The sequence below is a fragment of the Larus michahellis genome, chromosome 5, assembly GCF_964199755.1.
Source record: "Larus michahellis chromosome 5, bLarMic1.1, whole genome shotgun sequence".
NCBI lineage: Eukaryota > Metazoa > Chordata > Aves > Charadriiformes > Laridae > Larus > Larus michahellis.
Window position 1 is genome coordinate 36,701,308 of NC_133900.1, and position 25,391 is coordinate 36,726,698.

The 25,391-nt window shown below is 38.4% G+C and overlaps 1 protein-coding gene across 9 annotated transcripts in view; it reads right to left on the reverse strand.

Moving 5' to 3' along the window:
• The window catches only part of CCSER1 (coiled-coil serine rich protein 1), a 724,562-nt gene that overhangs the window by 673,594 nt on the left and 25,577 nt on the right, over positions 1 to 25,391 (reverse strand). The window lies entirely within an intron of this gene.

The following is a 25,391-nucleotide window of genomic DNA, read 5'->3' on the forward strand; positions in this document are numbered from 1 at the left end:
CTTTATTTTAGTGCAATAAAGCTAAAACACCAACAGCAAACTCACTGCCGTTGCTCTCCTGGCTGACAAGTACCAAAATTATTCCAACCTTATAGTTGTCATAAAGCATCATAGCCCTAGAGAGGTGGAAGCTCGTGGCCTGCACTTACTGACACAGCAGATTAGGAAGGGTTATGGAGAAGCTATCATTTCCAAGACATTGTTCAATTATTCCCTAATTATTCTTTATCTACAATGCTACACAGATATTATTTTTAGAAATCTTATGAATATGGCCCACCATATCTTGAGGGTAGCAGGAAATACTCTGGAAGTCTCCTAAAGAATATCAGGGGATTAAACACAGAAAATTAACCTGTTTGGCCATATTAAGCCTAACTGGCATTAAGATAACCACCTGTCCTCCACCAATAGGAAAAACTAAAAAACATTAAAATGTAAAAAAAAAAAAAAAAAACACAACTCCATACTCACTATTTTGCCAAAATGTAACAAAGTTTAATATAACTCATTGCATAAGTTTCTAATTGTTGTCCACGCACACAAACAGAAGTATTTTAAATAAGGTTATTAAAATAAAACATTTCTCCTGCCAAAACATTTCAATTAACAACATTACAATTACATAATACAAGAAAATAGAATTCCCTGGTAGAAAACTGTAAAGCTTCCTTTCAGAGGCTGTTTCTGTGTAAATAGCACACAAAGAATTTCACACCAATTTTCAAGCAACAATTTCACTTCATTTTTTTTTTATTTCTTTTGAAGAAAAACACAACAGCACACACTTCAGGAGGAAAAGAAAAGGAAAGGTTTATCATCTTATTTTGATTTCACCTGAAGCATAAGCTAAGATCTTTCAAATCCTTGGTTGTGCCTTCCTTACTGTAACTTGCAGTTTTTATCATAACTGATTCTGATCTAACTGGTGCTAGCCAGAGTTTTCACTAGCTGTACCCATTTTCTAGAACCCAGTTTGTTTCTCCCCAAGTGGCAATCCCTTCATGCTGAATTCAGATATCATACAAGTCCCTACAAGGCAGGAAGGCTTCCCTCCTGCCAAGGAATTTGTACAGTATTACTTTTTTTACTGTTCAAATGCTAGGCTGTTTCCAAGTGTGGCAACCGCACAGTAATTTTAACCTCTGATCAGGTTAGAGGAGAACTCTCTAGTCCCTGTGCCACCAATATAATTTCCAAGGGATGAGCACTTTAGCACAGAAGCTTAATAATCACCCTCCCCAAATTCCAAATAACATGCTGGTAGGCATCTCCTGCACAGGCCTTCAGCTAAGATACTGGACTAACTCCTCTGGATTGAGAAAGATTTGGTGTAAACAAAGAGCACACCATCACCTACTCCAATAATTAACAGAAGTTCTGCTTAGTATTTTTCCAACATTAATACCATAGCTGCAATAGCAAAAGATGCAAAAAATACACACGTAGAAGTTACACCTAGCATAAATATACCAGTTCTTTCTTCTTTTCAAAGCTATGCAATACTTTTGTTAAAGTAACTTCACTATTCTTCCTGGATGAATCAGTCAGTTTCTCCGTTCCTGAGGAGGCATGAAAAGCTTGAAAGCCTTTTCAATTTTTAAAGGGTGGTGGTGGTGAGGTTTTTTTAATCATTATTTCCTACAAGTTTTCACAAATCAAAGAGAATAAAAGTGCAAATGTTTATATTATTGGAGTACTGACGTGTACCAATGCAGCTACACTCAAAACTAAGCATTCCTTCTGTCTTATATGCGTCTAATCTAAGCAATCAGATTTAAAAGGTCTCTGCAATTTCAAAGACTTAGGTAAAAATCCTTGCTGAAACCCTGATTTGTGCATTGTTCCTGACATTTCACAATGGCATCTGACAAACTACATACTTTACGAGAGATCAATCAACAGCTACATAGGGAGTCATTTACTGTGTCCCATAACAGACCACTAGACCAATTTCACTACATGAGAATTACAGTAACCTCCAGCATGAAAAAGGAGTTAGATATTCAATTAGATGAGGGGATTGTTTTTCACTCTGCAGACTGAGGTTCAGAAGGGGGGAGGGAATCCCCATTATTGTCAGGCTAAAGGCATCTGTACATCCCTAGCTTTTGTGATTATTTTTTGTGACTACAGGATCAAAAAAGGTGGAAGAATGGGTGGAGGAAAAAAAAAAAAACAACAAACACAACACACACAACACACCCTTAAGTGCCCCTACAATCCTTCACCTTTTTTTTGTAAAATGAAACAAAAAAAAAGCTATGTACATTTTTTCTTCAGTTATCCATCAAATGTGTACAGCATGAAGCTTATCTTATTCACACACCAGATCTCCCTGAAGTATCTGTTGATCAGGACAGTGACTGATGTCAAGTAGACGCCTATAGCCCCACTGCACCAAATGGTTAAGACAGACGCGGTGCTCTCATCAGAGAAACAGCCCACAGAAGTTAGGGTACTGTACTCGGTAAAACATTTCAGCCAAAGCAGGTTCCAATTTTCCAGTTAAATATACAATGAGGAATAAATTTCAACTCTAAATGGCTTGAGACAGAACACAGGCGGGGTTTTTTGTGTTGTTGTTTTGCTTTGTTTTAGTGAGAAACCCGTGTTTCATTTTACTGCAAGGGCAATGTACAGTTAACAATAATTCAATGCTTCCAACATTCCTTCACCTCCTCATTAATTAGGGAAATGTAGAATAAAAAAGGAAATGTAAAAGCGAAATAGATTTCCAACAAGATGTGGGGGAAAAAAGGTAGCAGTGTAATATAAAGAGGGAAACAGACTATGGGAACAAATATTTTGAGTGACAAGGTAATTATATTTGAGGTTAACAGCTTGCCCCTCAGTGTTAAAAATCTAACTATGATGAAATCTTCTATATACCAAGACTGGTTATCAGAGTATAATACATTTCAGCTGCTTAATCAGTGCATTTGAGCATCAGCTAATAATCTCTCAAAAAAGCGCGGTAGCTTCTGTTCAATATTCATTCATAAAGTCCAGATCAATGGAGAACATACTTGAAATTGCACCCAGTCCTGAATAAACACATACTAAGAAGCAGATTTTATTTTTTTTTCCACTAGTTAACTGTATCTAGCTCATGTACTCCACCTTCTTCTCTCATATCACTAATTGACTGCAAATTTTATGACAAAAAAGTATGCTAAATCAACAAATAAGAAACATATTACGTTTAAATTCAATTTTTATCCCATGTTTACTTTCGTGTACTCCTTCAGTAGTAAACAAACAGATTAAAGCTGTTCAGCTCTGATTAGCTCCTATATTAGTCTCAGTATGGCAGTTCTACACATCTTTTCCCAAAAGCTTACCAGATTCTATCAAGGTATCCATCTGTACTGACATGGAGATTAAGGGTTCTTAATCCACTTCTAAATTCTCTAACTCATACGAAGCTGCTCCTGTTACTTTACCCTAATATTGTTATTGGCAACAGAGTCAGGCACAGCACTTTATCTCCCCACGGTGCTGCGCCAACCCTCATGAAACACCTTGGTGTTGCAAGTATCTCATTGGTATAGATGAAGTGATCCAACATCCACTATATAAGTTGCGATCACCAAACCGATCATCTTTCTTTTTACAGAGATGACTGTACTGTAAGAAAACCTTTTTATCCCTTTAATGCTACTAGCTCTTGCACTGTTCTAAAGTGAGTAGGGGAGGAAAGCAGCACCACAGGTCCCTACAGCAATCAGCTTATAGAGCAAAGCATGATAACCTTTATCTTAGCATGCATAACTATTAATGCTGTTATGGGTTATTAAATTATCTGGCCCCGTTAGAATCCAACTCCAATATTTAACTCTCTGACCTCCAGCAGGCAGTCTGCAGTGACATTTCCTGATAGAATACATGCCACAATTTAAATTGCAAAAATTGCTTGGGTATACAGTGTTTATATTCGAAGCTTCCATGAAGCATGTTCCAATATGGATGAAAAACACCTATCTCAGCATAATACTGATAGCAACAATCAGATGGCTAGAAAAAACAGGCTGTTCCTACCACTTGTCTTTCTATATTCATTTGATTTTGATTATTTAACACGGATTTCAACATCCTTAATAAAGCCAAACATCTTTCAGTTCAATGGTTTCTAGTCTTTTTCTTTTATTCAATTAATTGGATAATCGTCTATTTGGATATAAACACAGAATAACCCTAGCGCCCTTGGCAGAGTTACTGCAGGCTCATACTAGCCTAAATTTGAGAGCAAAATTTTACTCATTATCAGTCTTCCCACTACCTGAGTTGTTCCAAGTGACCCCTGACTGACCAGTGATCAACACCATGCCTACTTAGATAACGGAAAGCTTAACTTTATTTGCATATGCGATAGCCCAAGCATGTTTTTTTGAGATCTCTAATGCTTTACTATTCTGGAATATATTTTTAGGCCACATGGATGCCTTAACCCCTGAAAAGCTGCTAGGGCTACTGTTCACAAACTACTTTGATAATATTCTAAAAAACTGTACAAACAAGTCAGTCAGACTTGATATTCAGAAGGTTAAAAACCTCGGGCTTGAAATTAAGAGATCTCAGCATCATGTCACTTTTTAAAAAAAATCCTGATAGCTAATATGGAAATTCAGCTTTCTTAATAAGCAACAGTCAGGACCTCACATTTTCAAAAAACTTCAGACTTCCTTCTCTGATCACAGGATTTACCATTCCTGCAAGATCTAATCTGCCAAGAAAAGAAAGAGAAAATCCTGTTTCCAAGCTAAGTTTCTCAGTATGAGTAGACAGGAAAAAAAAAGCAGAGTTGTTTCTCTGTACCAAGAAAAGACTAAAAGTATAGGCCTATGTTTAGTTACACTTATTCAGACCTTTTTTTTAAAAAAAAAAAAAAAAAACGTATTAGCTGTGTCAGCCCTATTTCCCCCAAAAATTCCTAAATATTAGTATATACTATCATAGAAAAAGCTGCACGCACAAATGGAGAGGACTCGAAAAGAAGTGGAGAGCACAATTAAGTGAAGGTGAGTACAAAGTGAGCTTTTACTTACAACTAACCTGTGCACATATATGGTAGCTTTCCAAGTGGTTACGATTTTTACTGCAACAAGGTGCCTCTAATAATGGATATTCATCCATTCTTAGCTGCCTCTTGAAGTAAGAGCACAAATAGACCAACACTGAAGATACTCTATGCTGATTATGCTGTTAGGGTCTAGCTGTCTTTTTTTAATTTAAAAAAAATAAATACACAGCCCTCTGCTATTTACGAGTAATCAACATGCTGCACATAATGATCAAAATCTGTAATTTCGTGGGATTTCAGCACATTCATAGATGCTTTACACCACAGCTATTTATGTTCCCAGCTCTCATTTCTTAAGGGTTACCAAGGATTGCAGGTACCTGGCCCATTACCAGTTGCAAAGGCTAGAATTTGGAATGAATAAACAACTGTGTTCAATTTTATGGACAAAACAATGCTGATGACTACAGTATTTAATGTCAACATCATATCCAAATATTTTGTTAAATCTCAGCTTTCAGGGCTTTAGCAAGTCTCAAGAGTGCAAGGAATAAAAGCAATGCCTATGTAGGAGTCACATCTGCAACTCCTCCTGGAGCCCCTGACACTCTTTACTGAGCAAGGCAGGGTACTGGATTAAATAGGCCATGGACTGATCTATTTCAGCCATATCTGTATTCTTACTTTGCCAAATGCCTAACAGAAAGTCCAAACCTTACCCAAGATGCACAGTGAAAGACAGCAAAGAGAGGCAATAACATATTAGACTGATTATGCTTAGCTAACAAAGATGGTAAAAAAAAATTATCATCTTAGCTGAGCCCATTTGACTTCTTGGGAAATAATCATTTATCATAATTGTCAGCTAATCAAGTTTCTGTTTCTGGAAGGTCAAAAAAGTTGACTTTAAATAAATAGCAAAGCAATTTTTTTTTTTTTTAATGTTTAACTACCAATACCATTTCCTGAAACTGTAGCAGACATTGCTTTACAAAGACATAATGCCAGAATGACAGGAAAAAAAAAAAAAAAGTCTGACATATTTGAACATGGATCTCCTTCCTGATTTCATCTACATTTTTCTTCCTTTCTTGACACCTTCTTCCCTTTCCTATTCACTTTTTCAACTCCAAGCCCCTGTGGGATGACTGGAAATGACATCCTGTTCTCCTTGGACAGGATGGGGCAAGACACACAAAGAGAAGTGCACTCGAACTTGGCAAGCTGCAGCCCAGGCAACTACTGCAGAAGCTCAGAGGGCTGCAGGAGCCCAGGGCATGCGTTCTAATCACACCTCACCAAAGGCAGAGGAGCACAACACTAAAGCTGTGCCTATCATTGGCAGCTGGAGGTGAGGAAAGTCTGTAACAGCAGCAGTCCTAGTTTTGCCGTACCATTGAAAGAGCGCACCGGAAAGAAGTGTTTCAGTGCTTCTGAAGTGCTCAGGAGGAGCACAGGTTGACATGCCTGGTAACAAAACTGGGATTTAAACAGAAATTTTTGCCCGTTCCTCTGCTGGCAAAAATTAACACAGGTCCACTGAACTGCAGGGAGCAACAGTGGTGGTTGTGGTCTGAGACAGTACCTTTTGCTTTTGTTACTCAGCTTACTTAGACATTACTAATCAATCTGCTAATGAAATTAAATAACAACAGTAGCAATCATTTTTCTACACAAATTCCCAAGTGTATGCACTATCTTACTGTGAACCCTATTCAACATGCATGGATATTGGCTTTTCCTTTCCTCTGACTTAAGCACGGGATGTGAAATATTGCATCTCATAAGTCCTGTAATCTTGCTTTTCATAATTCAAAGCATTTCTGCTTTCCATATTAAGACAATCTTATTCATTCACTTAAGGAGAAACTATTTGCCAGGAGACCAATATGCTATTTCCAATTCTGTCTTCTCTGAGCTTTGATTTTTTATACTTCTGCAAAATGGGGAAATGCCAACTTCGTTAGACTACACAAGATCACTATTTGGAAGGTACCACACAAATGCTAGTTGCTCCCAGTCTGAGGCATATGAAGAGAATGTACCTGTATTAGCTGTTTTCCAGTGATAACCTCAGTGGGCCGATAAGTATATAGGAGGCAAAACATCGTGATGTACTGTCAGAGGAGAGATTCGCTAAGAAATATGCGGGGTAGACTCCTCAAGATAAGAGCTATCAAGAGGGAAGGACGATGAAAGGCGCTGGCACCTCTGACAGTCATCTTTACAAGGGGAAAATAATGAGGTGTGGCAAGACACACTCTGCTCTCCTGGCCTGGCTGTCCCCACTGCTCCCGCCCACGTTCTGCACTGTGCGGCTTTTTCAACCTCAGAAAACAATTAATTAATATTTGTGAAGTGCTTTTGGAAAGGTCAAGCACCGCATAAGCACTAAATGTTATTGCTATGGTGAAGAGATAGAAAAGATTTTAAAGTAGTTGAAAAATATATACTATTAGTCTTAATAAAGCATTATATGATCTTATAGCAGAACAGATATTTGTTCTTAAGTTTTAATCCATCTTACTTTTACTTATATCACAGTTGACAGGGAAAAATAAATTAGAAAAAAAATTACAGAAATTTAAACCAATTTTTAAGACCATCACGGCTACAGAAGTCTCTCAACGAAAAAATTTAGTCAAACAGAGCACACCACAATTTTCACCAGGCATTAGCAAACATCTTTATCATAGAAATCATGTATGCAAAAGGATGGAAGCTTACGTATACATGTACGTTTTACACAGCATAGATGCACAAACACAGTGCGTACTACGTTTGCTCAGAAATTTTTTCAGAAAAAAAAAAAAAGAGAGAAGTAAATCAACATTCACTGCCAGACTGTCCATCTGACACTGGTGCTGCTGCTTTTTCTCCGAAAGCCTCTGCTGGTCCCCAGCCAAACAGGTTCATCTGAAAGAACTACAGCTGGCCAGCTGTCATACAGCAAAAGGAGCATCGTTCAAGGTCAGCAGTCCTGTTGTCATCCTCTAACACACTATCCAGCTCCTGGTGCACAACCTGCACACGTACACATAAAACATCACTCTTTCCTTGACACCAGATTTCTCCACTCCCTCCTCACAGGCCCTCGCTGCTGCCCCTCTATCTATATGACTCATAGACCACATTTTTCCATGAGGGCACATTTCCATTTCTGATGCAGGCACCATCAAAGTCCTGAGGATCCCTCTGATCTTTTGCTACAACCAAAACTGGAACACGGTATTGAAATGGCTCATTCAAACCATTACAGGAGTTTGTATACCAGTGTCAGCATGGAAAAAGGTACTAAGCACCTGGGAGAACTGGCTGTGCAGGAGATCTGATGCCAATACACCAAGTGTAAGTCTCTGTGGCCAATCTGGCCCAAACCATGACACACAGCTGACTGCCAGAAGTAAAGACAGCCCTTAGAACAGGGCATCCCCATCCAAACCCTTCAGTCACCAAAATGTTTACAACCAGCTTCTCAGTCAGCCACCAGTGCTTCCACTATAGTCTGTGTGACATGGCTTCCCAGGAGTTTTAGCGGATGCAAAGGACAGCCTTTGAACACGCCCTTTACTTGCAATATCCTAGATATCTAAGGTTCATCTTCTCCACAGATGCAGTATTTTGTGGTTTAATTTTTGTCATGTTTCATTAACATAGACTTTCACATGATTAAGTATTAAATAACATTTTTAATAAAGAAATAAGCATAGGGGGAGAGGGAGCTTTATGCCTCAAAGTCATTAAAATACTGAACTTCCCACTACGTCATTAGCTGTGTATGTGTGCTGAGTCTTTAATCATATTTTGAAGAGCAAGGCATCGCAGACATGGAAACCACATGAAAGAAATGGCCTCAATCCAAAAGGAAATAATGTATCATCCTAAACTATACAACTCAGTAGTAGTTTAATTATAGCTTGCCTAATTATGCCTTATGACACTACTTTACGATATCATAGTATAAAATCAACTCACTCAATATATATACACACACAAAACCTATATTAGTAAAGCATTAAGCCTCTGCGATACACGAGAATGTTAGAAGTTCATAGTCAGCCAAGAAACATGCCATATGTCCTCCATACACTTCACCCCATGAAGTGCTACCACAAGAATCTTCTGAAGAATCCAGATGTGGCAAAGTGGTGGACAACATACAGTATGCCTCAACTACCTACAAACTTTTTTCCGGTTTGTTTTCCTCTTGAAATGTTGATGTGTTTGAATATAACTCTTGGCATAAAGATTTCTCTGGAGAAATACCGTTTCCAAGAAAGACAGGAAAAATATCATACATTAAATTCCTAAAAATACAAGGTATTTTATTGTAAGAGAGAATCACAGTGGAAATAAATGAGAGAAAGCTGCTTAAATTAGGGTCTTTGCACTGGACAGCTCAGACAAAAGACTGGTAAAGCTCACTTTCACTTTCTGTGGGTACAGAAGGGTACTTACTTTAAGGGTAAAGTATTTAAGATATCCCCTAGAGTCCAAGAAAGTGTCAATATGGAAATGTGTTCATAACGGTTTCGAGACATGTACTGACCAAATAAAGTGTCTTATAAAACTCCAGGTCAGCATCGAACCCCTATAGAGATATTGAGACAATACACTAAGATAGAAGAAAGTATAAACATTTCCCCCTTTAATCTCCAGATAATGATGGACTTTATTAAACAGATGCCACCCACCTTTCATTTCAGTTCGCTGAAAAGAACAAATTAGATGCACGTTTTCATAATGAAAATGTGAATTCAATGCGAAGCTTTGTCTAACAACAGGCTTGTACAGCAAAGCCTAAGCAGAGTTAAGCCATGGTCTCTGAGGGCTCCTCCTGGCACAGACTGCTAATGTGGGATAGGGAGTCAATGTAACCGTACGCGTCCACAGATGTAAAAGGCAAAAGGCCAGCAGATAGCAAAAAAAGCAGCTGCAGTCATAGCTGGGGGGTGAGGAGAAGAAACATAAGTTTCTGGTTAGCAAAATCCACAATCCCTCAATTTCTGAGTTAGAAAAATGCCTCATCTTTTTCATCCAGCATTCTCAAGACGACAAGACTTTAAGCATAGTCTTGCACAACAGAATTGCAAACTTTTAGAAAATCCACTTACCCTAGCAGGAGAAACCTAGCATAAGAGCTATGAACACTGGCTAGCCATGCAGACCATCCAGAGGACAGCCTGTGTGCCGTACTGGGCACATGGGACACTTCCATCTGGCCCATCACCTGGAGAAGATGCAGAACAGCTGCTCAGGCAGCAGTCACAGACCTAGCAGCTGAACACCTCCTCTTGAACACAGTCTGGCATACAATATCGATGTCACTTCTGCCGTGGCCTGGGGGATGACGTTTTCTGTCAATGATGGAAGAAAGCCTGGATCCCTCTTTTTACCTCAAAAACCTGAGCCATCCTAGCCCTTAGGCCATATCAAAATCAGTTCCTCCAAACAGATTTTAAGCCAAATTTAATTCAATATACAGGCTTACAGAAAACAGCCTTCTGTGAGAAAATGAACTGCATCGTTGTTTTTTTTTTTTTGAAGTCCCATGGAAACCAATTAAATTAATTAACCTCTCTCCATCAGCTTTCTTATTAAGTCTGTCCTAGTGCGCAAGAACATGAAGATGGAAGAGGCTACATCATTTTTCTACTCTAAGATGTAAAAAAAGTTAATGGACAGAGTAATCAGCATGAGCAGTGAAAAATGCTTCAACATTAAAAATATTTGTGTTAAACAGAAGATACCTGGACTGTGGACTCCTTGAAAAGAATCACTTTTTTAAATCCATCCATCAGAGTCTTCAAGTAGTTTACCATGTGAAAGTATGCATCCCAGGAATAACTATTATTCTCAGATTTTAGGGACAGAGCAACCAAGATGTGCATCGCTTCAGACCTCCTATATAACGCTCTACACAAATCAGTTGCTTCAGGTTCAGATTCCAGATTTTTTTTTTTTTTTTGGAGCTCTTTTTGTACTTCCAACTACTAAACTATAACTAAATACTACCCCATTTCAAGAAGCTTCCTCTTACCTGCACTTGCATTTCCATATTTCTATTTATCGAGTTCCTCTTTTTTTTTGGTTTTCTTTTTTTTCCTGTTAACTCAAACAAGCAGACTTTGTTTAACCCCTCAGGGTAAAACATTTTTTGATTCTTGAATAAACTTCCATCATTTTCTTTAAAGCCTTGAGAAGCTGATATCATATTGTTCAATGTAAGACACTAAACTGACTCATTCCAGCCAGCAGTCTCACAAACAAAATATACAGCAGGAAAAACACCTCCTTTAGTTCTGCTCAGTACTCCCCCCTGCAGAGACGTATTGTAGCCTCGTCCCCTATATGAAATGGGGATTGGTTACCCACTACACTTCAGTAAGTCACTGTTTTTTCCAATGTAGTTTAAGGGTGACCTAAAGCTTTCCTTCCTATTCATGCGATGTTTCATTTAGCTTATTAAAACGAACCCCATACGAGTGAGTTCATCTTATTATGCAGCACAGATCACCCTTTGAAATTGAATTCCTCTTATTATGTATACACCAGCAACCTTTTTGCTCATCTAGAATCTGAAAGTTTAAGAACTGATTTTTGAAAAGAAGTGATGCTAGACACTGACACAGTGCTTTTCACACCGTTATCTGTTAAGGGGTCAAACTGTGACACACATATGCTACGTACGAAAGCAGGGAAGATGAGATTTAAAACATTTTTTGGATTTTTTTTTTCTTCCTATGTATAGTGTTAAGAGGCTAAAATACCATTACCTATGAGAAATCTAATGTTAACTTGAAGTCATGTTACAGAATCTGAAATTAATTCAGCTGCCAAGAAATTGTTGCCATCATTTGATACACAGAAAACAAGATCTCCCTTGTTTGGCCACGTGAGACAGTGGATTATCAAAGATCAAAAAACAAAAAGAAGATCAGCAGCATTCCCTTAGCTCACAGAATAAGATTGTCGGCTCATGCAATTTGCATCATCTTAGGCACTGCGGACATAACTAGCTCTTGCGAAGACTTTCAGTTCTTAATTTCCACATCTGCAAACACTTTTAATTTGAGGACACTTTGTGAAAGCAGAACTTTCATCTGGCACAGCCATTCCTAAGGTGCAGGCAGCTCGCACACCTGCCTCAGGCACAGGCAAAACCATACTTTGAGGAAGAGCACAGGGTGCTGCCCCCACCCCCCAAATATTCTTCCCATCTACTACCATTTCATGTCAGAATTTCTGCACACTTGGAAACACTTATTGGATTTCACTTCCAACTCGTCCTGCATTCCCTTGAAATCATCCAGACTTTTAACCTTCACCACACACTTCGGCATGAAGCTTCAAGTTTACCTACCCATTGCACAAAGAGCACGTTTGAAACGCTATTTTTTTTAAAAACAGCTACACCTCATTTCATTTGTTGCAGCCAATGAAAATCAATAAGCACAGATAATTGACTTTAAGAATACAAAACACCATACCGATATTTTCTTCACTGTATTTTTAATGCCATCTAGAGATCTAGATAATCTAGAGGAAGTATACATTGGGGAGGCAAAAATCTTCTAAACCGAAAAACTTTAAAACTTGATAATTAAATTTTCTGAGAGCACTCGTTCCTTCCATCAACTGGTGTGACTAATTCAAATTAAGTACAGCCTTCTCTCTTAAATCCAAAAAAAAATTATTTTAAGGGATTTCCACCATGAAATTTGAAACCTTTTAGGTATCTATGCTTTACTGTACCCAAGCAGTGACATCACCAATTTCACATCTTGAACTAATACTTCATTTCAATAGAGCCTACAGCAGTGAAATGACAGCACACCTGAAGCCTCTATCGTGAGCCAAAAAAATGAGAAAAAAAAATCCAAAAGAAGAAAGAGTTGCTGAAATGGTGTTTTAAATACACTTTAAATATTAAAGATATTTTAAATGTTTTAATAAATTATTAATCAAATATTTAAAAATACAAGGACTAGTTCTCAGATTTTGTATCTGTAGATTATTTTCTTGATCTCCATCACTCGACTGGTCTGTGCTTTCTAGGGAAGAGTGCTGAAACCCCAGTAACAGCCTGAATTACTTATGGATTTAGGAAGAGATTAACCCAGCTTTTCAGTAATGATAGCATTTTCTCAAAAGCCCACGGAGGTCATGACTAGCTTTAATGACATATTGTTTATTACGCCCATGACATTGACAAAATGTGATTCAGATGAATGAGGTACTTCAGCATTGTTGTGAAATGTGTGCCTTACTCAGCTCTTCAAAAGACGACAGCCTGTTCCTCCACAGCAATCACAAGTAATCATATTCCTTTCAGCTACACTAACTCACACACACCATAAAGTAGGCCAGGAGCTGCCAGAAAGCCATTGTCTTGCTAGAAGTATATGCCAGCCCCCTCCTCCGGTGGTTTCAACTCTAGCAAGATCTCCTCAACAGACAGAAACAGTGAAGTGTCAGATGAGGATAAAGGATGAGCACAATCCAGAAAGCTAGCTAAAGGGTACAGTCATTTACGTGGTAGGGATTTGGAGATGCAGTCAGCTAACAAGGCGTGCAGGGTAAAAAAAAAAAAAAAAAACCAAAAAAAAAACAAAACAAAACAAAACAAAAAAAACCACAAAAAAACCAGCCCGTGAGCACTAAGATCCCCATGGATGAACAAGCTAGAAAGCACACGGTTCCTCTTGCTGGAATAGGCCTAGGAGACCCGCTCCTTGGGACAACTTAGCTGTGCGAGGTGTTGTTTCAGAGACAGCATAAAAAGAAGGTCCTAAATCCAAAGCTGTCAGTCTGAGCAGCTGAAGCAAAGGATCCTGAGAATCCGTATTGTTCTGGTGAGACAGAACACAATGAGTTCTGTCTGGTCTCTGGTGAGACAGAGACCCACACATTGCTCCATTTGAACAGAGCCCAGAAGAGAGACAGAAGGTAAAAACAGCATAAAAGGCTGTAATACACGGGGAGCCTGTCAAGCTGCTCACAATACATCCTTACGGTGAACGAAGGGTAAGCACCAGGACAGATGGCAGAAACTTTTAAAGCCTACTGGTAGCTTTTTTTTCCTTTTGTAATCAGATGTAGCTGTAGAGATTAGCACAACAGTAAACAGTTTGAGGATTACACTGAAATTCATCTCTGTATGTATCCATTCCTAGACAAACAAACAAATATGAAATATATTCTGTTTCATCTCCAGCCAGGATATGATTCCAATTTCCATCAAGTCTGACCTCTCCAGCAAATGCCACTCAGTAGGAAAACCCTCAGGGCATTAAATCGACAAAACGAGGCATGCAAACACTCCATTCTAGCACAGCACGTGTCTCCGTGGGTCTTCAATTGATTTTGAAAACTAGATTCACGACAAAACATTGCACCCTTTATAAAAATCTTCCCAGAATGATATGATAGGCTATGACCTAGCACTCATTACAGGAAAAACACCTGTGCATTTTTCATGCATTGATTAAATAATGGCAATAATCTAGTTAACAGAGGGGAAAAAAAAATCTCATGGCAAAGTATCTCCTGAAATAATTTCACCTATACATATCACAGTGATTGGAGCCTTTCCCTTAATACAACGAATGTATGTAGAATATTACTTTATTCAGTTTATTGACTTCACTAGGAGCATACTTTGAGTAAGGATTGTAGGACAGGGAATAAAGAGAATTACATTTGTTCATAATAGCTTTTGACTTGGGAATCCAGAAGACATCTAAGCAGCATATTCTGGTTAATTTACTTTGATGTGTGAAGATTAACTCCAGGGAAATAAAAATAACACATTCAAGGATTCTTTCCACCACCTTTGTAATTGTTTCTATTGTCATAGCTTCATTAAATCTCCCTGGTAAGCCCTTAAGTATTATAGGTCTGCAGTATTCATGATAATAAAGTAGCCAGTGAAACAACTTCCCTGAATAACAATCATTCATAATTGATAAAATACAAAAGGTCTGCCTAATACACATATACAGCAACCAGAGCACAACTGAAGTGCAACCAATGCTGACTGCAGCGCAACTAACATGAACGAGGCAAAACTATCACAGCGCCAAAGCAAGAATCCCGGCTTAACAGGGATGCTTCACCCTTGAGTCCCTTTGCTCTGTCCTGCCTACCAGTTTATCTCAGATGAAATTTTCATTGCAATAAACAGGTGCATTTTCTGCACACAAGTTCAGCAAATGGTTTTACAGGGAATGCACACCTGTCTGACAGAGCAAACCAAGTTCATTTTACATATAAACATGCTCTTGAATAATCACTATAGTGCCCTGCCCAAACAGTTTTCTGAAATAACTAACCACATGAGGTTTTTGCTGTTGTTACCGTGCCAAACACTCACACCGCATCATTATTTTTCAGTACTCTCCTCAATATTTATTTTGCATGTTCTCCACCATAAACTGTGATCAGCTACAGTTCAGAAATGTAATACGCTTTCTAAATCTTAGCATAAAGACTGAAGTACCAAAACTTACTGTTCCATACGTCTGTTAAGCTTCTCTTGACACAAAGACTCCCTTTGCTTTATTTCTAAGCTCATTTTCTACTAGAGCAACAAACCACTTAAAACATTTTGGTAGGATTGCACACTATTTGAATACAAACATTTGGATTTTGTATTCACTACTAATTGGTAAGCAATTTGCTATTGCACAGAAAAACAGACGCCTGCATCTGAAGTTTTCTCCTACTTCTCTACTTTTAACACACCTCCTTAAACCAGAGAGACGCTGAATGGCAACAGAGCATTGTTTACTAGTTTCCCATCTTTGGCTGGCTATCTGTAACTGGGATCTTTCCTTCACTTACACTGTGGCCAGCCCAATATGTAATTCACTATGTTGGCATGTCTTCTGTTCTTTCAAGCACTTCAGTGCATTAGTTCAAAGCAAAACCAATTAATCTCCACCTTCTTGACAGCAGGGTTTGTTTGGGCTTTCCCCAGCCTTTTCTGACACCACACAACAAAAAAGTCAAGTCCGGCCACCTTTGCTTCTGCTGATTGTTTTCGCTGACATCCAGCAAACCCGACTGACTTAAAAACACAATTAAATACCTGTTACCTTTTCAGTCAAAAGCTGAGTTTAACAAAAGCTCCATACCTGCACCATGTTAACTTGAGGACTTCAGGTAGGTAAGTATTAAAACCAAAAACAAATCCTCAAGTGGGTAAACAGATACAGCATATGGGCTTTAAAAAAAAACCCAACAAAATCAATTTTCATCAGGTAGGCGTCAGTCCAATGCCCTGAATGAGTTCTCCACCTTACACTTTTGGAAAAGGTGATATAAAAATAACCCAGGGGGAGAGAGGAAGAGCATTCAAAAAAAAAAAAACAAAACACAGAACAAAAAAAAAACCACACCCCACAACCAAGCAAAAAAAAAAAAAACACAAACCAAAAAACTTAAGAAAACCCCTCAGGCTTTTTTCTCACATATCATTATGAGCACCAGATCTAACAAGGCCTAGTTACCTACAGATTTGCATGTTGTGGTTAGTTCATTTAAATGTCTAAGAAGCTCCCAGCAGCCATGACACATACAAGACTCTTCTCCTGGGTTGACTCTTTGATACTGATCATAGAATGAGCTCACCAGGCAGCTTTTCTCTCAGTCAGAGAATTTATAAGTCCCTTTCTCTACACCCTCCAATTTCTCAAAACTTATTACAATTTTAATTAAGTTTTAAGACTTCCATTCTTTTGACAAATATTGCTGAAAGCAACGAACAAGTTCCAAAATATCTAGTGCAGATTAATATAAAAACAATACATCAGTAGGATAGCAAGTATTGTTTCCATAGGAAATCAGGATAAGCTATTTTCACCCTACTGTGTTTTCACCTATCCTCTGAGCAACAGCGTTTACCAAAGGTTTGCAAGCTTCCTTTGTGACTTCCAGGACAGAAAACCAGTTTCAAGAGGAACGGAGGAGAACCAACAACACGCCAAGGGAGAGGTGCTAAAGGCACTGTAGTTCAAGAACTATTGCATTGCCTGCCTACTCCATCATCCTTCTTTCACTTGGCCATCAGCAGTCACTGCTCAGCCTGACAAATACGAGGCCAAATAGCAGCTACAAGCAATAGGTGCATTTGGCTCCACTGAAGGAAGCAAGATTATAGCACTAGCTGAGGCTCTAGACCCATAAGCGCACATTTGTAAACAGCTTTTAATTCCTTCATTATTTATTCCCAAAAAAATCTCCACGGATTTGATATAGTAACTGGTTTTACTATCTAAATTAGAAAGAAATAGTGGTTTCTAAAAACTAGTAACAAAAACCTGGGCAACAAGACAAGTCCAAACCCCTGTATCTCTGGTTTGTTTTTTTTTTTTAATTGGCAGGGGTGGGCCATCTTCACTGTCCTTTCAAAATCCTTGATTTGAAACAGTTGTTCAGTTCCTCACAGTTCCTCACCAATAGCTCTCATGCCTCTCTCAAGCTGTTCTGTGTCATGTCAAGTCTTGTGTTATTTTAACTGTACAAACTCTTTATGACAAGAACTTAGTCTATATTTAGAAAATGCTGCATAAAGAGATAGTGCTGTGTAAGTGTTTTATGATTTCTCTGGTGTTCACAGCATTTTGGAAGTCACACACATTGTCCTGGGCAATGCAAACTGTAAGGAAAAAAGAATCATTAATGTGAGTAGAGAATTGCTTCCTTTATACATACTTTTCTTCCCTTGACCATTTTTAAACCATATAGAATCACAGTAAAATAGCTCCGCTGCAGGACCCCAATTAAATTCAAATGATAGCATGAGAAAATAGAGAGACTCTCAAATTCTCACACCCTTTTTCAATAGTAATTCTTGCTTACCTTCTTCAATGAATAGCATCATCCGAGCCGCCTTAAACTAAGGCTACAAATAACTAATGTATTACTAATATACATTTTTCAGAAACATCTTGTCCACGACATATTAAAATCCTTAAAACTAGGATGAGCAGTAGTTTTTTGTTTTGTTATTTTCTCCCCACCTCTTCCCCACCCTGGTTATTAAGTATTTAGAGATCCGAGAGTAGATTTTAAAAGCTGTGCATTTACTTTTGGATTTTATTGTACTAGAGCAAGCACATGAAACAAATCCCTTTTTTTTTTTTAGCCATTTACTATTTCACATCTAGAACAGAGCAAAGCTTGCAAATGAAAGCACCAAAGCTTACCTTCTGACTTTCACAAAGAATATTTGTATTATATATGTATGTATGCAGTATTTACCCCAGAAAATTGATCCCTACGGTGTCTAGGGAATATTATGTATCCCTGCAAGCAACTCACAGGATGGGTTTGCTAAAAACTTCATTCAAGTCTTATTAATGCCCTAGTCTTCTTCATCTGTTAACACTCTTTATTTTGAAACTATTCTAGGTATAAATTATATGCATCCCTTGACAAAGATCAGATGCATAATCAAATAATTAGACCTTTAGCTATACCACATAAGGTGGCTGTTTGAATGCTCTTAACTCACATCAAACACTAAATGAAAAAAGTTCAAGCTAACTTTTCTGTACATTAAAAATACACTCAAGTGTAGCAGAGCTGCAGATTTGACAGTATAAAACAGTCTTGTAGCTCCTGGCTCTGATTTCTGCCTGTTAAAAGTTTAATCTATAACAAAACGTATCATTAACAGACAATTGTATGTTACTCCCTTATTAAAGGCTGTGAGCAAGTACTGAAAACCAGTGTGAAATTTGCTGAGACCCTGCCACAGACAGTCAGCCACCAAAAACATATTTGGCCAAGATCAGGATGTTAAGATGAGGGCTTAGGGAGGACAGAGATTACCTTGTGACTAATGTGACTAATCCCCGAATTTCTTCTAACAGCCTTTTTGTGGCAGAGTAGAACAAAGGCACAGAGCTGACAGAACATAACAGCTGATTTTTCTTTCATTTCCCACCAACTCTCCTCTACATCTTTTTCTTCCCCCACCTCAGCAGATGCCCCAGAGTTTACCAGCTATAAAATAAAGAGTAGCAGATAAGAAGAAACCATTCGTGGTGTCAACTCTTAAGAGCTGGCAATCTAATTTCTCTCTATTCCTTTTATTTCCTCTCATCTATCCCATATCCGTGTTTTCTGCAACTCTCTTCTCAATTTTATTTTGAAATATAGTTTTCCCAAATCTTTTATTTTTCCTTCTACTTTTCCATTACTCATCAACTTCTAAATATTTAAATCCAGGCAATCGTTTTAACATCCCTGGTCTTTTTAATCTCTGCTCCAGATGGACTTTGGAAAAACTCTAAATGCCTTGTTTCCCACCTAGTATTGTGCCCTTGCATAATTACCCTTACTATAGAATACGTGCCTATAGGTACAGAAAAGTTTATTTTCACACACACTGAACTTAGACTAATTGTGTCTGTAGTAGCTTGACTGTTCTGAAATTCCTATTCTTCTAGACTCTCAACTCAACATAAGAAAAATTTTAGTAACCTAATTTTTAGAGGTACTAAGAATTCAGTGATGTAACAAAAAACCATCCAAAAAAAGTACATGCACAGTAACTTTTGAAATTCAGTCCTTGACAAAAATAAATGCTGTACAAAGCACACTACCAGACACTAAAAGTATTATTTAAGGTTATAATCAAGGCCTCATTAAAATCAGTAGCAGAGTTTTGCCACTGGCTTAACAGAGCCAACATTTCTTAGAGCTTATCGCTGCTACTTTAAAAAAATGGGTTCAAAACACTAACAAATTAAGATGCTTGAGTCTTCTTCCCACAGTATAATCACTGCACTAACTATAGCTACAAAACACTAGAGAATTCACACAAAACATAACCACATTATTTTGCCGCTCGCAGTGAGGGGAGAGCCTGCTGTCACCTTTGCACGCCACATTCTTTATACCACACCTACTTTTACATTGGGAAACGGCAAAGCCAAAAAAGAACAGAAGATACCCACACGGTTCTCCCACCCCAGGATGCCTGGCGGCTCATTAACCTCTAACAGAAGGAAGGTACATGGAGCAATTAGATTGCCTTTGCAGAGTGCCTCTGGAAGACATACGGGTGTGCTTTCACATACTACATGGTTTTTTTTCCAAATAGCCAAGTGGTCATGCAACAAGAAACTACACCACAACGTTTGCACTTCTGTATGCATATGGAAACTAACGTTTGCATTACACAATATCAATCTGCAAATGCTATTTGCTACAGGCGCTGTGTATCCCAACAGTACTTGTTTTAAATATCAAGAAATATTAAAAATGTAATATGTATTGGTATTTTATTATCTAGAGCGACTTTCTCATTTTAAGCACAGTTGATACCTTGCACTCACAGCTGAAGGCATGATCTGCTCTCAAGGTATTTGAGAGGTCTGTGAGTCTGAGAGAATGTACATCAACTTGCAGCATCACTTTACTTTAAATAAGTATGGGGAAAGCCATATCCTTTTCCCTATCACTATTTTCCACCAGTCACCTCCCTTCAGCAATAAGAAAAAAAGATATTAATATATCATTGGAAGAATTTTATTACCAAAGCAGTTCATTAATATTTACGAATACTGCAAATGAAGTTAGCTTGTTAGCACTTTCATCCTTTCAATATATAGATTAAGTTCTTATTTAAAGCTTCCGTGTTAACAGCAAAATAAACACTATTTTTCTTGCACAGACTAAAGTAGTAAGCATAGTGACAATTAATAAAGAAAATGAAAGGCAATCTTGTTTTTTGGCAGGACTGTTACTCTATTTCCACAATATGTTCAGCTGGTCATCAAGAATCCACCCTGCATATTTTAAAGTTGTAAAACCTATTAAAACAGTCACTAAGGCTTCCACTCAAACCAGTACCAGCTCTGCCACTGGCCTAAATGGCCAAAAACTTCTCCAAGAATCGATAGCAAAACTTCAGTCTTCTCTTCCTCTCTTCTCACCAGTCATAATAGTAAAAAGTGAATACAGAACACTTTAAACAAATGAATAAACGAGTTGGGACTGTTCAGAAATATACCCCCAGTGTAGTCACGGCACTAAATATAGCTAGAAGACACTGAAGAATTTGGAGCTACTACCTAGTACGCAGAACAAAGCACAAAAATGCTGGTGTATTTAGTTACTGGCAGAGGGGGGAGAAGCTGCCATTAGCAGCTTAGCACAGCCCTCCTACCACATTTTGGCTGTACTAGGTGATTCCATCTTTCTCTGGGTCTGAGATTTTGCTGGCATGGCTAACAATGACAGGTTAACATCACTGGAACAATGACATTTTCACAGGTGTCATTGCTTCACAGGTTCTGCTTCAAATGACAAGGTTCAGACTATATCACAAGCAACATACAGATGAGGAACCTGTTGAATACTTGTGCACTCTCACCAGATCAGAATCTCCCTGTACTATACAAAAATCAGTAAATCACTTGAGAGCTGCTATTTTCACATTAAAACATTTTAAGAGATCACATCAAGATGGCACATCAAAGAAGAAGCAGAGAAAGAGGCCCAAAAATAAGAGTGAAAGAAGCAAACACAGAGAAGAAAGCCAGAGCTAGAAATGCACTAGAACCAATATATTTTCAGAAGCAATGATTTACACTAATCAAAATGCATAGGCAAAGAACATTTTTTTAAAGTTTCCTACAAGTCTGTCAGAACTGGTTCTTCACACTGGAAGACAGCTGTGACCCTCAGAAGCATTAATGACTGGGCTGAATCTCAAATTCCTGATATGCTAGAGCATTATAAAAAATTAAGTGGCATTTCCTTAAATAATGTAAAAGTGTCATTACATTCTAGGAGCGCTGAACTGCTTTCTCTCACACTTAACAATAAAACTAAATCCAGGAAAAGCTTTTCCTCCTAGGCTGAAAAAAATAATCCGCTAGTAATTAGTCTTTAGAGAAAAAATGCTGCATAACTTTACACCCAAATTCTGCAACTGGATCTGTAGGAAGTTTCCACATCTATTACAAATTATCAAAGAAAACTGCAGTAACACAGTTAAGTCATTAAGATAAGACTGTGGGACTTGGGATGCATATTCCAGTTCAACGGTCTGTCTCTATGACAAAACAACTATGTGACTTCAACACAATCACTGCTTCAATTTCCCCATCTACGAGGAAAATAATTACACATTCATACCTTAAAACCCACAGGGCCTTTCACAGCAGTAACAAGGGCAAAAAAATAGTACCATCTATAGTCAACTTCAAACATTTAGATACAAAACCGTCATCATTCAGATCTTGTATTACACTTCAACAGTGTATTTGGGGTTTTGGTGTTTGGGGTTTTTTTTCTTAAGTTTTCATGCAGAATTACAAAACGCATGCAACAGACTAAAATACACATTTTAAAGATTTTTTTATTTTTCCAAATCCAGGACTTTTCTGCTTTTACTTACTGCCTGCATGTAGTTTCTTTTCCCTTACACTATCATTGTATTTTATTATAAAACAACTATCCTGTACAGGACAGATCACATTTCAGGTAAAAGCAGTAGGCTTTGTAAGAAACATTAACATTTTGTTGCCATACAATGGAGAAATGATACTACAGCCTTCAGTCACAGAACGTGTGAGTTTACGTTATCTAAGCAATACGCTCTGCCATGCAGTGAGAACAAGTCAAAAAGCAGCAAGTACAAGTAGCCACATGTTTAACTAGTGAACAGCTACACAGGTTTAATATAGTTGCATGTAAAATATATGGCAGCACCTTCCATAATCTCAAAGTTAAAGGCCCTTGCTGAAGCATAGGAATACACATGAAACGTCACAAGCACAAACCACGCTACGCATTTTAACTGCTTACAATTTCTGTATTTTACATGCCATCTCACACAGCCAGCACATTCAATAGCTAAAGTCTAATACAAAAGTGTATTTACTTTATCAAGGTAACCCAGTTTACTGTCATTGCAGAAAACCAACCAAATAAATGCAGTAATGAGAAAAAACCTGATGAAGCTGCATAGTTATTTCTCAGGAAACAAACCCAGCCCCTACTTGCCATTATTTATGTACACATTTCATTTCCCCCTCCTCCCCATGAAGAGCCCCTCCAATTGCAGCAGAACTACTCACAAGGGGAAGACCTGAGGCCCTGAATCTCGTAACAAGCAGTAGCTTCTGCAAGATAGAGAATATAGTTCAGTTCTTTCCCCTAACAAGCTGGTAGTTATTCCAAAAATAAAGCACGCACTGCTTATTGATTTGACTTAAAGCGCCTATAAGGTATCTTTTCCAGTAATACTTTCACTGACAAGCAAATGCTGTTTCACCTCATGCTTTACTTGTATTAATCGACCTCAGAAAAACAACTGTAAAGGTTTCATTTGTTACCTTGCCTCAAAGGTCCATAACCCCTGATAAATGCACAGCCTCTTTATATTAGGACACCTCCAGAAGTACAATGAAAACAATCCAGGAACCTAAACTCCATGAAAATGTCATGTCTTCAGAATGTGCAGATTTTTGTTTTTCCAAATCTACCATTAAGCTTATTTTGGCAAAATACTTTTCTCAGTGACTTGTATCTGCATAATTCCCAACAACGCATAAAAACCATACATTAACTTATGCAATTCTGACCTCCCAACTACTCCAGGCTAATCCAACAAAGCCATAGCATCTTCCATGAACCTTCATGGAAGAGTAGGATTGTGTCTAGATGGAGCAACATTCTACATTTCTCTTGCAATTTATAAAATACTCCATCTAGCAAACAAAAACATTACCAAGTTTATTTTAAATTGTTCACCGTCCAGCTATCAACTACAAAGGCTTATATGAGGCATTAGGCTTGCATCGGGAAGGAGAAGTTCAACCGCACACATACAGCTTACGCAGCATGAGAGATCATGTTCTCACACAATCATATGCTTAGACCTGAGGATACAAGATGCTTTTTCAGCATCTTCTGTGACTAACAGACTTAAATACCAAACGCTATCTCTTGTAGGGTAGGTACGTACCCTACATACTGTTCCAGGTCCTCCTCCTGGTACAGCTCCCTGTGTCTATCCTGCTACTCAGGCCTGTATCAAGCTCTCCAGAAGGCAGGCCTTGCTCAAGCCAACGTGTACCAGCTATTCCAAAAAGCCCTGCCAGGAGCTACAGCTAGGGATACAGGACTTCACCGTGTGGGCTGACAGACAACCTTCCCACTGAACTAAATTCCCCCACGAAACCACCCGAGAGCACTCAGTATCCCTCCAAGACAAACTGGGGAAGTTCTTCAAACCACAGGGACCACAGCACTCCAGACTCCAGGGGGTAAAGGAACCCCAATTTGCAGAAAGTATCCTGTTTGTATGACACACTTCCAACAGACCCTGTGCAGCCACGTATCACCTTTCTCCTGAAACAGTGCTGCCTGTTTAGGGTATGAGCTCCGTTTGGGATGCTAGAAATGAATAACAGCTTCAGGGTGAAAAGTCTCATCATCGTATCTCTAAGGGGCCTTTCTAAGGCTAGTTCTTCCTCTGGGTTATTCCAGGACTGAGTCAGCCCTTCCCATTTCCATTTCTGAGAAAACATTCTTGGAATATTTTTTACTGTTTCTGCAACAATTCTCTGTCCTCAAAAATCATGGCTAAATCAAGCCACTGCAGAGATGATCCCCAACGCAAAAATCTTTTTATGTACTATTACTACTTTTAGCTACACAAATACAAATATTGCTGTCCTTTACATCAACTGCAGTTATACTACAGAGACACATACAATGAGGAGTTGTAAAGAGGACAAGAAGCCTCCTTGAATGATTAGGTGCGATGTCTTTACTATCTAAGCTTTTCCAGTTCATTAATATTTCACTTCTATATATTCCTCAGCTGCTTTTACAACATGTTCCTTTCTCTCCTTCTTAAGTATGAGCAAAGAGAATTGTTTGAAGTAACTAGTAGACCTTGCCTCACATCCCCACCTCCATGCCCCTGGAGAGTTTAGCACTTCAAGTGCAATATATGCTAGATAGAAAAACACATCTGGCACAGAAAAGGATAAGAGGGGATTCTGAGTCTCCCTTCTAGTTTCATTCAACTATAAAGGTGCACAATAAGAAAACAAAGTGTACTGCAGTTTCTCTTTATGCCAAGACACTTAGTGCTGTCAATCTCAAAGGCAAGACAGAGACATAAAGCTGTGGGGTGTTCCCTTCTCTGTGGAAAAGCAGAACTACCCTGTCCCTTTACAAGACAACTCGCCCCAACTTTCTTTTCCTTGCCAAAAGTGAACACTACCCTCTTTCAGGCCGGAGAAGCAACACCAAAACTATCTAGAGAAAACACGGGATTTCCACAAACCTCTTCCACAGTGAGCACAACCATCACCATCTGCTTCACCTTGAA